This window comes from Triticum aestivum, unplaced genomic scaffold (assembly GCF_018294505.1).
Source record: "Triticum aestivum cultivar Chinese Spring unplaced genomic scaffold, IWGSC CS RefSeq v2.1 scaffold38880, whole genome shotgun sequence".
NCBI classification, from domain to species: Eukaryota; Viridiplantae; Streptophyta; class Magnoliopsida; order Poales; family Poaceae; genus Triticum; species Triticum aestivum.
The window spans coordinates 10,811-22,395 of record NW_025226331.1 but is presented as its reverse complement, the minus strand read 5'-3'; the positions used below and the strand labels follow the sequence as shown (position 1 = coordinate 22,395).

Below are 11,585 nucleotides of genomic sequence, written 5' to 3'. Positions count from 1 at the left end.
TTAGTAGGACAGTGGGGCAAAATTAAGCAAAGGCTGTCATCACGTTATGGTTGTTGGCTTGTTGCTATGTTGGACCACGTGATAGAGCTACCTACTTGGCCATGTGCACATCTCCATGAGGCAATAATATGTTTTCTACGACCCATGAACAAAACGTGAGGCATCCAGCAACAAGTCTTGAAACATTGTATTTCATTATAGTGGCAAGTTTATATCGGAACAAGGACCATATACTGGCCTCCCCTGTCCTGCTCCTCTGAGAACACTATTCGTTGTACATACATTTTCCTCCGAAGCATGTTTATATTGCGTTTCCATAACTCTAGTGCAGCCTACAGTTAATAATTGATATATGACCTACTGATTTATGCGTAAGTCTTCGTGCAGCCAATTATGCATATTATGGAGAACATCGCTCCAATTTTTGAGCTGAGAGCAGATCAGCATTGATTATTCTGACGAGCTGACAAATTCCTCAGTGATGGCCAATTCTTGGCAGTTAGTTTTATGTATTAGGGGCCAGAGCATCTCCAACCGCACACCAACAGGCCCTCCAGGCCATTTTTTAGCACCGGCGCGCAAAAAATGGCCCAGTCGTACCCACAGGAGCCCGTTTTTCGCCGGTTTGGGCCGAAACTGGCGCCGGCGGACCCAGGACGAACCCGGCGCGCTGGGGTGCGCCTGGGGGCGCCGGGGAAACCGATTTTGGCCCGAACGAGAATGGGCCAGCCAAGTTAGCGACACGCCGCTTCGTCATCCTAATCGCCTCGGTTCCTGCGGAAATCAATGCCAAGGCTATCGCGCTGCCGCGCTGGTCAGCCTCCATTGATGCCTCATCGGCGGCGCAGTGAAGGCGCCGCGACGCGCGTCCCGCCCGCTCCCGCCACGCGTCACCCGGCATGCAGGTTCTCACCGCCCCGCTTCGCCTATAAAAGCCGACCTCCCTGCCGGTGAACGCTACAATCGCCACAACTCCCCTTCTCTCTCACCTCGTCTCACCACAGAAGCAACTCGCCCCCTCTTCCCTCGCCGACGAGCTATGGCTGAGAGGTACCTCGGCGACGGCGCGGTGGGGAACGGCTTCGGCCGCCGCCATCTCCATGAGGATGAGGCGTGCCTCCTCTACAAGGCCGACTATCCGGTGCCCCTAGACATGCGGGTGCCGGGCTCGTGCAAGTTGAGAGCCGGCGGCGTCTCCGTTTGTCGCTATCGGAGGAGCAGCGGAACGAGCCGAAGAACGTTGCCGCAGCCACACGCTGTGGACGATGTACTTCGGCCGCAACCGCGAAGACCGGATGGCCTCCACCAACGGCATCATCCCCGGCGGCCGACTCAACGCCGACGGGCGACGCGAAAGGTGGGGCGTGCCTGGCCGCACCCTCGAGGCCGTCCTCGACCACATCAAGACCGGCAACACGCCGCGCCTCGAGTACCCGGCGCGCCCGTCCTTCTCTCGCCGTCGTGGCAGTTTCCTGGATGCCGTGGCGAATGGAGGCGGTGACCTCCTCATCGTCGGGCTCTGGTTCGCTTTCCTCCGGGTCGCCGACGCTCCGCCCCGTCAAGTCGGAGCCACAGGAGACGCCGCTTGGGCGCCGCACCCGCAGCGGCGCCCTCGTCATCAATGAGGGTGGCCGCCCCTCCCCGTGTTCCCTCCACCTAGTCCGGCCTAAGACCGGGCCAGGGTTGCTCCCCGTCAGGAAGGAGCACGCGGAGATGGCCGCCGACGACGAGACCACCCTCAGGTGGGCGAAGGCGGACTACGTCCACGAGCAGGTGGCGCGCCAGCGCCGGGCCTACGCGGGGATCAAGGCCCGGCGCCGCGGACGCAAGGAGGGCGGCGTCGTCGTCCTCGACAGCAACGAGGAGGATGCGCCTGGGCCGTCAGACCCCCCGCGCGTTGGCGACCCTGGTCAGGGGTGCAGTAGGGATGACGGCGGCTCCGGCGGGACGCAGGGCGACGACGATGACGGTGGCGGCGGTGACTACAGCCAGTTCTGCAGGCTCCTCATCATGTAGAAAGCGGGCTGCGGCGCCGGGCTTCAGGTCCTTGTACATATGCTATAATGCAGTGTAATGTGTCTGGTAACATGACGGAGACCCGCACCACTCTCCTCCATGGCCTCGGCTATGTTCTCCACTGCCAAGTCGGGCCTCCCATATCCGTGCATGCCGACCCTAATCCTCCTGTGCCGATGACTCTCCTCGCCCCTTCATCGATCTCCATCGCATCAGCGTGCCCCTGTGTTGTGCGCCTTGGATGAGTGGCTATCGACCTCTGCTCTTGGACGCACCTTGGCCGGTGTGCCTCTCGGCTCTCCATCCACCTCGTCTACGCCCCGGCTTCAGCCACGCCGCCCACTCACCCACCGCCCCATCACCTCCTCGTAGATGGCGGCCGCCGGTGTTGATCCGCAATTGCAACGGCTGTAGTGACCCGCTGCCTAGCCGTCACGCTGCATCTCATCATGCTCCGCGACAAATCCTTAATTTTGTACTCACCTTTCCTTATGTCCCGTCCTCTTACGCATATTTGTTAAATTTGTTTGTACCTAAACCTATTAGCTTCTGCCGAATGATGTAATGTCGGGACTTAAGATATACGGAATGATTATTGACAATGGAGCAAACATTTATCTGATTTAGTTCATCTTTATATTTGCATTGACATATCATTCAAATATACGGAATGTTGTTTTTATAAAAATAATCATGCCTTGAGGATGTATGATTGATGGTTAGTAGATTTTTATGATCAGGTGTAGTGTTCTGTAGGTAAGTATTTTGTGATGTGATAAACAGAATCGAAGCTATTGTTATTAAATAGCTTATCATGCAAAACCGCACAATTTTGTCATCATCGCATTCATCTTATTGAACTGCATTTCCAACTAGTTTTTGTTGGAATTTGTCAATAAGAATGGATTCCACTTTACATGACCTGGAATATAAAACTTTAATTTTCCCTTCCGCAGCCACCTCATTACACTCCAACTTTTTTAATCACATGAGCCTTGACTTAGACTAGGGCCTTGTGTTAAACTAAAAAACATAATACTCAAATACACCCTGTGACTTTTATCTTCTATTCACATATCTCATTGTCCTTCATCCTCATATGGGATGCATGGTTCATGTCGACAGGAAATTACAGAAGATACAGAAAAAGCACCTCAACATGATCAATCTTTTATTTTGGAGAAATTTTATCCAGTAATTAAATATACATATCTATGGCTCGTACTTGAACTTTTCATTCTCGACGGGAATTTTCATTGGTGGTATCGTATTTATATTTTTCAATTAATGCAATGTGATGCATCTAGATCCTTCCACAGACACTCGTACTTCATCCCTCTCCCCTTCATAGATTGTCTTCCTTTATCATGCCCATGTTGTTTGTGTCAACTTATATTTCATCGAACAAACCTATACTTCTTATTTCGTAATTGACATGATGTTTTGTTTGAACCTTTACGATTGCTATGGCATAATTGTTTTACTTCAGTATAAAGAAATGCACAATCACGAATATAGCACATAACATTGTTATGTTAATTCTTCTTTGTTGTCTTTTTACATCGATTAGCTATATATTTTTTCCTTATTCTATCGAGGGAAATCAATTCACTAATGTGTGTCGTCTGCACAATCACGAATATAGCACCTATCATTGTCATGTTAATTCTTCTTTGTTGTCTTTACACATCGATTAGATCTATTTTTTTTATTCTATCGAGGGAGATCAATTCACTAATGTGTGCCGTCTGCACTCTACTCATGTTGACTCTCCATTTTTTTAAAGGAAAACTATTTTGTTGTGTTGGCGAATTCATAGAGCCCCCTAACCATCTTGTACTGGTATATGCACAATTGGATATTGTCTCCGCTGGTATATTTAAATATATGCAACTCATAGGTTCTCGATATTTTATGCTATCCAACCTCATATTTAAAATTCATCGACATGCATGGTTCATTGTGCAATGTCCTCAAGAAAAAAAAGTAATGTCTGAACATGAGCAATACCCCCACCCCTCCCCCAGTTTAGATCTAAATATTCGGCCCTACAATTCCAAGTTGAAATGGATTGTGCAGAACACCATCGTTTTGATGACCATAGAAATTAATTCGGGAATCATCCCGATAGCCACATGGTGTTGAGCACACCTATAGGATCCCCACCAGAATACCATGCCCAGACCCTCTGTATTCGCTAGATATTGGTACCCATTCATTCAGCATAAATTCTCACCACACTCACCTGATCAGTAGATCGCACAAGCACACTGTCACCACCAGAGCTCCCTTTGATGCCATGTTAGTAGGACAGTGGGCCAAAATTAGGCCAAGGCTGTCATCACGTTATGGTTGTTGGCTTGTTGCTATGTTGGACCACGTGACATAGCTACCTACTTGGCCATGTGCACATCTCCATGAGGCAGTAATATGGTTTGTACGAACCATGAACAAAACGTGAGGCATCCAGCAGCAAGTCTTGAAACATTGTATTTCATTATAGTGGCATGTGTATATCAGAACAAGGACCATATACTGGCCTCCCCTGTCCTGCTCCTCTGAGAACACTATTCATTGTACGTAAATTTTCCTCTAAAGCATGTTTATATTGCGTTTCCCTAACTTCAGTGCAGCCTACAATTAATAATTGATATATGACCTACTGATTTATGCGTAAATCTTCATGCATCCATGCATGCATATTATGGAGAACATCGCTCCAGTTCTTGAGCTGAGAGCAGATCAGCATTGATTATTTTGACGAGCTGACAAATTCCTCGGTGATGGCCAATTCTTGGCAGTTAGTTTTAAATATTGGGGTTAGAGCATCTCCAGCCACGCCCCCAACAGGCCCCCAGGACAGTTTTAGCGCCGGCACGCAAAAAACGTTTTGCGCCGATTTGGGCCGAAACTGGCGCCGGCAGACCCAGGCCGAACCAGGCGCGCTGGGGTGTGCCTGGGGCGCCGTGGAATACGATTTTGGTGCGAACTAGAATGGGCCCGCCGAGTCAGCGACCACGCCGGTTCGTCGTCCTCATCGCCTTGGCTCCTGCGGGAATGAATGCCAAGGCTGCCACGCTGCAGCGCCGGTCAGCCTCCATTGATGCCTCATGGGCGGCGCAGTGAAGGCGGCACGACGCGCGTTCCGTCCGTTCCCGCCAGCCGTCACCCGGAACGCAGGTTTTCACCGTCTCCCCGCTGGTGAACGCCATATTCGCCACAACTCGCCTTCTCTCTCGCCTAGTCTCACCACAGTAGCAACTCGCCCCCCTCTTCCCCCGCCGATGAGCAATGGCTGAGCGGTGCCCCGGTGACGCCGCGGCGGCGAACGGCTTCGGCCCCCGCCGTCTCCATGAGGACGAGGCGCGCCTCCTCTATGAGGCCGACTATTCAGTGCCCCCAGACATGCGGGTGGCGGGCTCGTGGAAGTTGAGCGCCGGCGCCATCCCGGTACCCCCGGTGCCCACCGGGGCTGAACGGCGGGCCGTGATCGCCCGCATCCGTTCATCGCTGTAGGAGGAGCAGCGGAACGAGCCGAGGTACGCCGCCGATAGCCAGACGCTATGGAAGATGTACTTCGACCACCATCGCGAAGACCAGATCGCCTCCGCCAATGGCAGCATCCCCCGCGGCCGACTCAACGCCGACGGGCGGCGCGAATGGTGCGGCATGCCCGGCCGCACCCTCGAGGCCTTCCTCGACCACATCAAGACCGGCAACACGCTGCGCCTCGAGTACCCGACGCGCACGTCCTTCTCTCGCCGCCGTGGCAGCTCCTGGACGCCGTGGAGAATGGAGGCAGTGACCTCTTCATCGTCGGGCTCCGGTTCACTCTCCTCCGGGTCGCCGACGCTCCGCCCCGTCAAGTCGGAGCCGCAGGAGACGCCGCTTGGGCACCCTCGTCATCAACAAGGGTGGCCGCCCCTCCCCGCATTTCCTCCGCGTAGTCCGGCCGAAGACCGAGCCGGGGTTGCTCCTCGTCAGGAAGGGGCACGCGGAGATGGCCGCCGCCGACGAGACTGCCCTCAGGTGGGCGAAGGCGGACTACGTCTGCGAGCAGGTGGCGCGCCAGCGCCTGGTCTACGCGGGGATCAAGGCCCGGCGCCGCGGACGCGAGGAGGGCGGCGTCGTCGTCCTCGACAACAACGAGGAGGACGCGCCCGGGACGTCCAACCGCCCGCGCGTTGGCGACCCTTGTCAGGAGTGCAGTAGGGACAACGGCGGCTCTGGCGGAATGCTAGGCGACGACGACCACGACGATGGCGTCGGCGGCGACTACACCCAGTTCTACAGGCTCCTCGGCATGTAGAAGGCGGGCTGCGGCCCCGACGTAGTAGGGCTAGGCGTAGTTTGTTTGTTTTTTCTGTTTTTTGTACAAAATTGAATGAGAAATCACCGAGTTTGTGCCAAATTCGTATTAGGTCGCCAAGTTTGCGCCGATTTTGGGGGCAACCTGGGGGTGGCGACTGGTAAAGCAATCGCCCCCACGCCAAAAGTAAACGCCGTTTAAGCCCCAGGCGGCGCTTTCTCAGCTTCTTGGGTGGCCGAACGGCTGGACATGCTCTTAGCAGTTGGTAAAGTGCCACCATGGACTGAGAAGCCAATCTGATGAAGGGTATGGAAGCAAAAATAATGGTAGATACCCTAGTTCATTTTTTTCACTGAAATTCGTTGGATTGCTCATAAAGTTGATGCACATTATGCTAGGTGAATGAAATGTGATCAATAAAGCTAACAAATAATTACCTATTGGTTGTAACTCATGGTGGGCAGGCCTCACGAGCTTTGCTCGGACACATGAAAGCTCGGTGTGCCCACGGGGCGAACGGGTCGATCCGACTCAGCACTTTGTGCCCCTGAGTGTTCATGCTTCGACACACAATACCTCTCCCGCTTCCCCGCACGTTCAGCTCGAGGTTTGGTCCATGGTCCGAGCAAATAAATATTGTCCACACCTTTCTCTTTTTTCTTCAAAACAGAGGTCGAAGATCCAAGATTAAAGGGCCGCTAGATAGATCATATGCCCCACCTTTGTTGCCGGTAAGGAAAAAATATTGCTAAAATGCCCCGATTTGTAAACTGAAGTAGTTCTCTTTACTCCGTAACACAAATATCTAAATGGAAAAAAAAGTCACACCAATGCCTCTCATCTAGAGCATCAAAGACAATCTGGTTGTTCTGTCATAGCAAAGTCCACCCGAGAATTATGAAAAGTCGAGCGACATCATGAGACATTCTAGACAGAAATGGTGGTCGCGCCAGATGATAGGCTTGGCGGCAGCAAGGTAGTCATGCACGTTTGGAGCCCATGGATCGTGGCCATAGAGCCACGTGCCTGGAGCAGCTGGCTGGTGCGGCCTTTTGTTGGAGTGGTGCAGCCAACATCAGGAACAACTGTGGAGGCTCTCATGCGCTTCTTGGCAGAGAAGGAGCAACCAGTTGAATGTTTAGATTGCCACGGTGGTTCCCAGGCTTCCCTGTTGCACATCCGCTGCAATGAACCAGGGTAGAGCAGGTGCAGGAAGAGTTAGAGCAGAGGAGAGTGGTCCGACGAGATGCATAGAGGAGGCGAAGAGCCATCAATTTACTTTAAATTTCATGCAGAAAACCTGAAGCATAGTAGCATAACTGAATATTCATTTATTGAAAAGCCATAAAACACAATAAGTTGACACATTTTATTGGATACTGTATCCAATTATTACAAAATGACGAGCACATTTTCGCAAGGAAATGGCACACCATCGAAACCCTTACTGGAAATATATGGAAAGGAATGGAACCGCGGGAGCTATCACACCTTTTCGATAGATGCAAAGAAACAAAAATAAGATTACACGGTACTGGATAGGACATGATGTCGAATTACTCAACGACATTTCGACTATCTCGGCATGAAATCCCGGCGCATAGACTTTCTTATGCAATAGCTGCGGCAAATTCAACGTCCTTGGTACAGACACGATCGCATCCAGTTGTGCAATTCTCTATGACATCTTTCTCTTGTTCACCGACGATGACTGCATGGAATATAGCTTGCATTAGAAACAATCATTTATAGACAACGAGCAGCAATAAGATAATCAGATGCATGTAAGGATTTAATCTTACAAGTGTTTGTGGTGTTGCAGACGGAGGACGTGCATCCCAACTTGCAATACTCAATGACTTTTGCTTCGTCTGGGAAAACAAACCTCGTGTGTTTAAATATAATTCTTTGTGCTTGAGAGGAAAATGAAAGAATGGAAAGAATATGTTTACAGTTTACCTGCTTTCGGGTAAAGATTGAAGCGATCACAAGGACGCACACACTTGTCAAGAATTTTGCAACCACACAAGCTTGCACATGTTTTGCGAGAGGCACCCGTGACACGGCATGCGTTATAGCAGTTTCTTCCCGAGGTGGAACAACAACAGCTCTTGGCTTCTACCTGGGCCTGCTGTATGACTAGAACTAGTATGACTACTACCATAATCACACTCTTACGACTATTGGTTGCCATATTCTCCGTGTATGTTTATCTCACAAAACTTGCTGATGATCTAAGACTTGCATGCCCTCTATTTATAGGAGATATTGCATACTGCACCTACACGCATCTCATAGCCACAAGGCAACCCTACAATGATGTGTATTATATTGGTGTTTGCCACCATGTGGAATTCACATCACATGATACGCACATGCGTGTGTGTCCACTACGCCAAGAATTTTATGGCACATGCACTTGTTTTGCAACTTTAAAGCCCATGTGTATATATGTAATGTGAATAATCAAACACGGTTGGTGGGAATAACCACCCTTGTTTTCACCACTAGACCAATACTCAGTAAAGATTTGCTTGTTAGTTATTCCACTTGAGACTACTTAATTAATAAGATGCTAATTATTTTACCTTGTACTAATTCCTGATTAACGTGACTACACGTGGAAAATATAGTCACATTATTGGAAATATAATGCGAGCAAAATCATTAAGCAAAAACTGTTATTACCAACCAAGTAATAGTTGAACTTAAACTATAAATGATCTATTGTTTAAACATAGCTTCAGGTCCTTGTACATATGCTATAATGCAGTGTAATCTGTCTGGTAACATGACGGAGACCCGCACCACTCTCCTCCATGGCCTCGGCCATGTTCTCCACTGCCAAGTCGGGCCTCCCACATCCGCGCATGCCGACCCTAATCCTCCTGTGCCGATGACTCTCCTCGCCCCTTCATCGATCTCCATCGCATCAGCGTGCCCCTGTGTTGTGCGCCTTGGATGAGTGGCTATCGACCTCTGCTCATGGACGCACCTTGGCCGGTGTGCCTCTCGGCTCTCCATCCACCTTGTCTACGCCCCGGCTTCAGCCACGCCGCCCACTCGCCCACCGCCCCATCACCTCCTCGTAGATGGCGGCCGCCGGTGTTGATCCGCAATTGCAACGGCTGTAGTGACCCGCTGCCTAGCCGTCACGCTGCATCTCATCATGCTCCGCGAAAATCCTTAATTTTGTACTGACCTTTCCTTATGTCCCGTCCTCTTACGCATATTTGTTAAATTTGTTTGTACCTAGACCTATTAGCTTCTGCCGAATGATGTAATGTCGGGACTTCAGATATACGGAATGATTATTGACAATGGAGTAAACATTTATCTGATTTAGTTCATCTTTATATTTGCATTGACATATCATTCAAATATACGGAATGTTGTTTTTATAAAAATAATCATGCCTTGAGGATGCATGATTGATGGTTAGTAGATTTTTATGATCAGGTGTAGTGTTCTGTAGGTAAGTATTTTGTGATGTGATAGACAAAATCGAAGCTATTGTTATTAAACAGCTTATCATGCAAAACCGCACAATTTTGTCATCATCGCATTCATCTTATTGAACTGCATTTCCAACTAGTTTTTGTTGGAATTTGTCAATAAGAATGGATTCCACTTTACATGACCTGGAATATAAAACTTTAATTTTCCCTTCCGCAGCCACCTCATTACACTCCAACTTTTTTAATCACATGAGCCTTGACTTAGACTAGGGCCTTGTGTTAAACTAAAAAACATAATACTCAAATACGCCCTGTGACTTTTATCTTCTATTCACATATCTCATTGTCCTTCATCCTCATATGGGATGCATGGTTCATGTCGACGGGAAATTACAGAAGATATAGAAAAAGCACCTCAACATGATCAATCTTTTATTTTGGAGAAATTTTATCCAGTAATTAAATATACATATCTATGGCTCGTACTTGAACTTTTCATTCTCGACGGGAATTTTCATTGGTGGTATCGTATTTATATTTTTCAATTAATGCAATGTGATGCATCTAGATCCTTCCACAGACACTCGTACTTCATCCCTCTCCCCTTCATAGATTGTCTTCCTTTATCATGCCCATGTTGTTTGTGTCAACTTATATTTCATCGAACAAACCTATACTTCTTATTTCGTAATTGACATGATGTTTTGTTTGAACCTTTACGATTGCTATGGCATAATTGTTTTACTTCAGTATAAAGAAATGCACAATCACGAATATAGAACATAACATTGTTATGTTAATTCTTCTTTGTTGTCTTTTTACATCGATTAGCTCTATATTTTTTTCTTATTCTATCGAGGGAAATCAATGCACTAATGTCTGTCGTCTGCACTCTACTCATGTTGACTCTCCATTTTTTTAAAGGAAAACTATTTTGTTGTGTTGGCGAATTCATAGAGCCCCCTAACCATCTTGTACTGGTATATGCACAATTGGATATTGTCTCCGCTGGTATATTTAAATATATGCAACTCATAGGTTCTCGATATTTTATGCTATCCAACCTCATATTTAAAATTCATCGACATGCATGATTCATTGTGCAATGTCCTCAAGAAAAAAAAGTAATGTCTGAACATGAGCAATACCCCACCCCTCCCCCAGTTTAGATCTAAATATTCAGCCCTACAATTCCAAATTGAAATGGATTGTGCAGAACACCATCGCTTTGATGACCATAGAAATTAATTCGGGAATCATCCCGATAGCCACATGGTGTTGAGCACACCTATAGGATCCCCACCGGAATACCATGCCCAGACCCTCTGTATTCGCTAGAAATTGGTACCCATTCATTCAGCATAAATTCTCACCACACTCACCTCATCAGTAGATCGCACAAGCACACTGTCACCACCAGAGCTCCCTTTGATGCCATACTCTCATTTCGAAGGGTCCACCCTATGCCGGTCACTGCTACCAAAGCTTCCATACTGCTAACGGCCGCCACCAGACCCGCCCCAATGCTGGCCTCCTCCACTGGAGCTCCCTTCAGTGCTGCAACTGGCTTGTCGAACTGGTGGAAGCGGACTTAGAGTTTGCCAAATTTAGACAACATATTGTATGCAGTATAAGAGTGAACTACTTCTATTTTGAATATTAAATGGTGAAAAAACGTCTTGTTATTTGGAGAGATACTCTAGTATCGTTTTGAAGTAGGAGAGTGAAATTTCATAACAAGGAGCCTAAATTAAAGTGCTGGTTCGGTATATGCACCAGCTAGCACACTTAGTAGGACAGTG

The 11,585-nt window shown here is 48.6% G+C and overlaps 1 long non-coding RNA gene across 1 annotated transcript; it reads right to left on the bottom strand.

Annotated features, from left to right (window-relative positions):
* Nucleotides 1-7,672: 7,672 nt before the first annotated feature.
* On the bottom strand, nucleotides 7,673-8,562 carry LOC123172583 (uncharacterized). Its single transcript, XR_006485644.1, has 3 exons — nucleotides 8,285-8,562; nucleotides 8,128-8,196; nucleotides 7,673-8,036 (listed from the first exon to the last, which is right to left on the bottom strand). It is a non-coding gene; the product is annotated as an uncharacterized lncRNA (long non-coding RNA).
* Nucleotides 8,563-11,585: the final 3,023 nt, after the last annotated feature.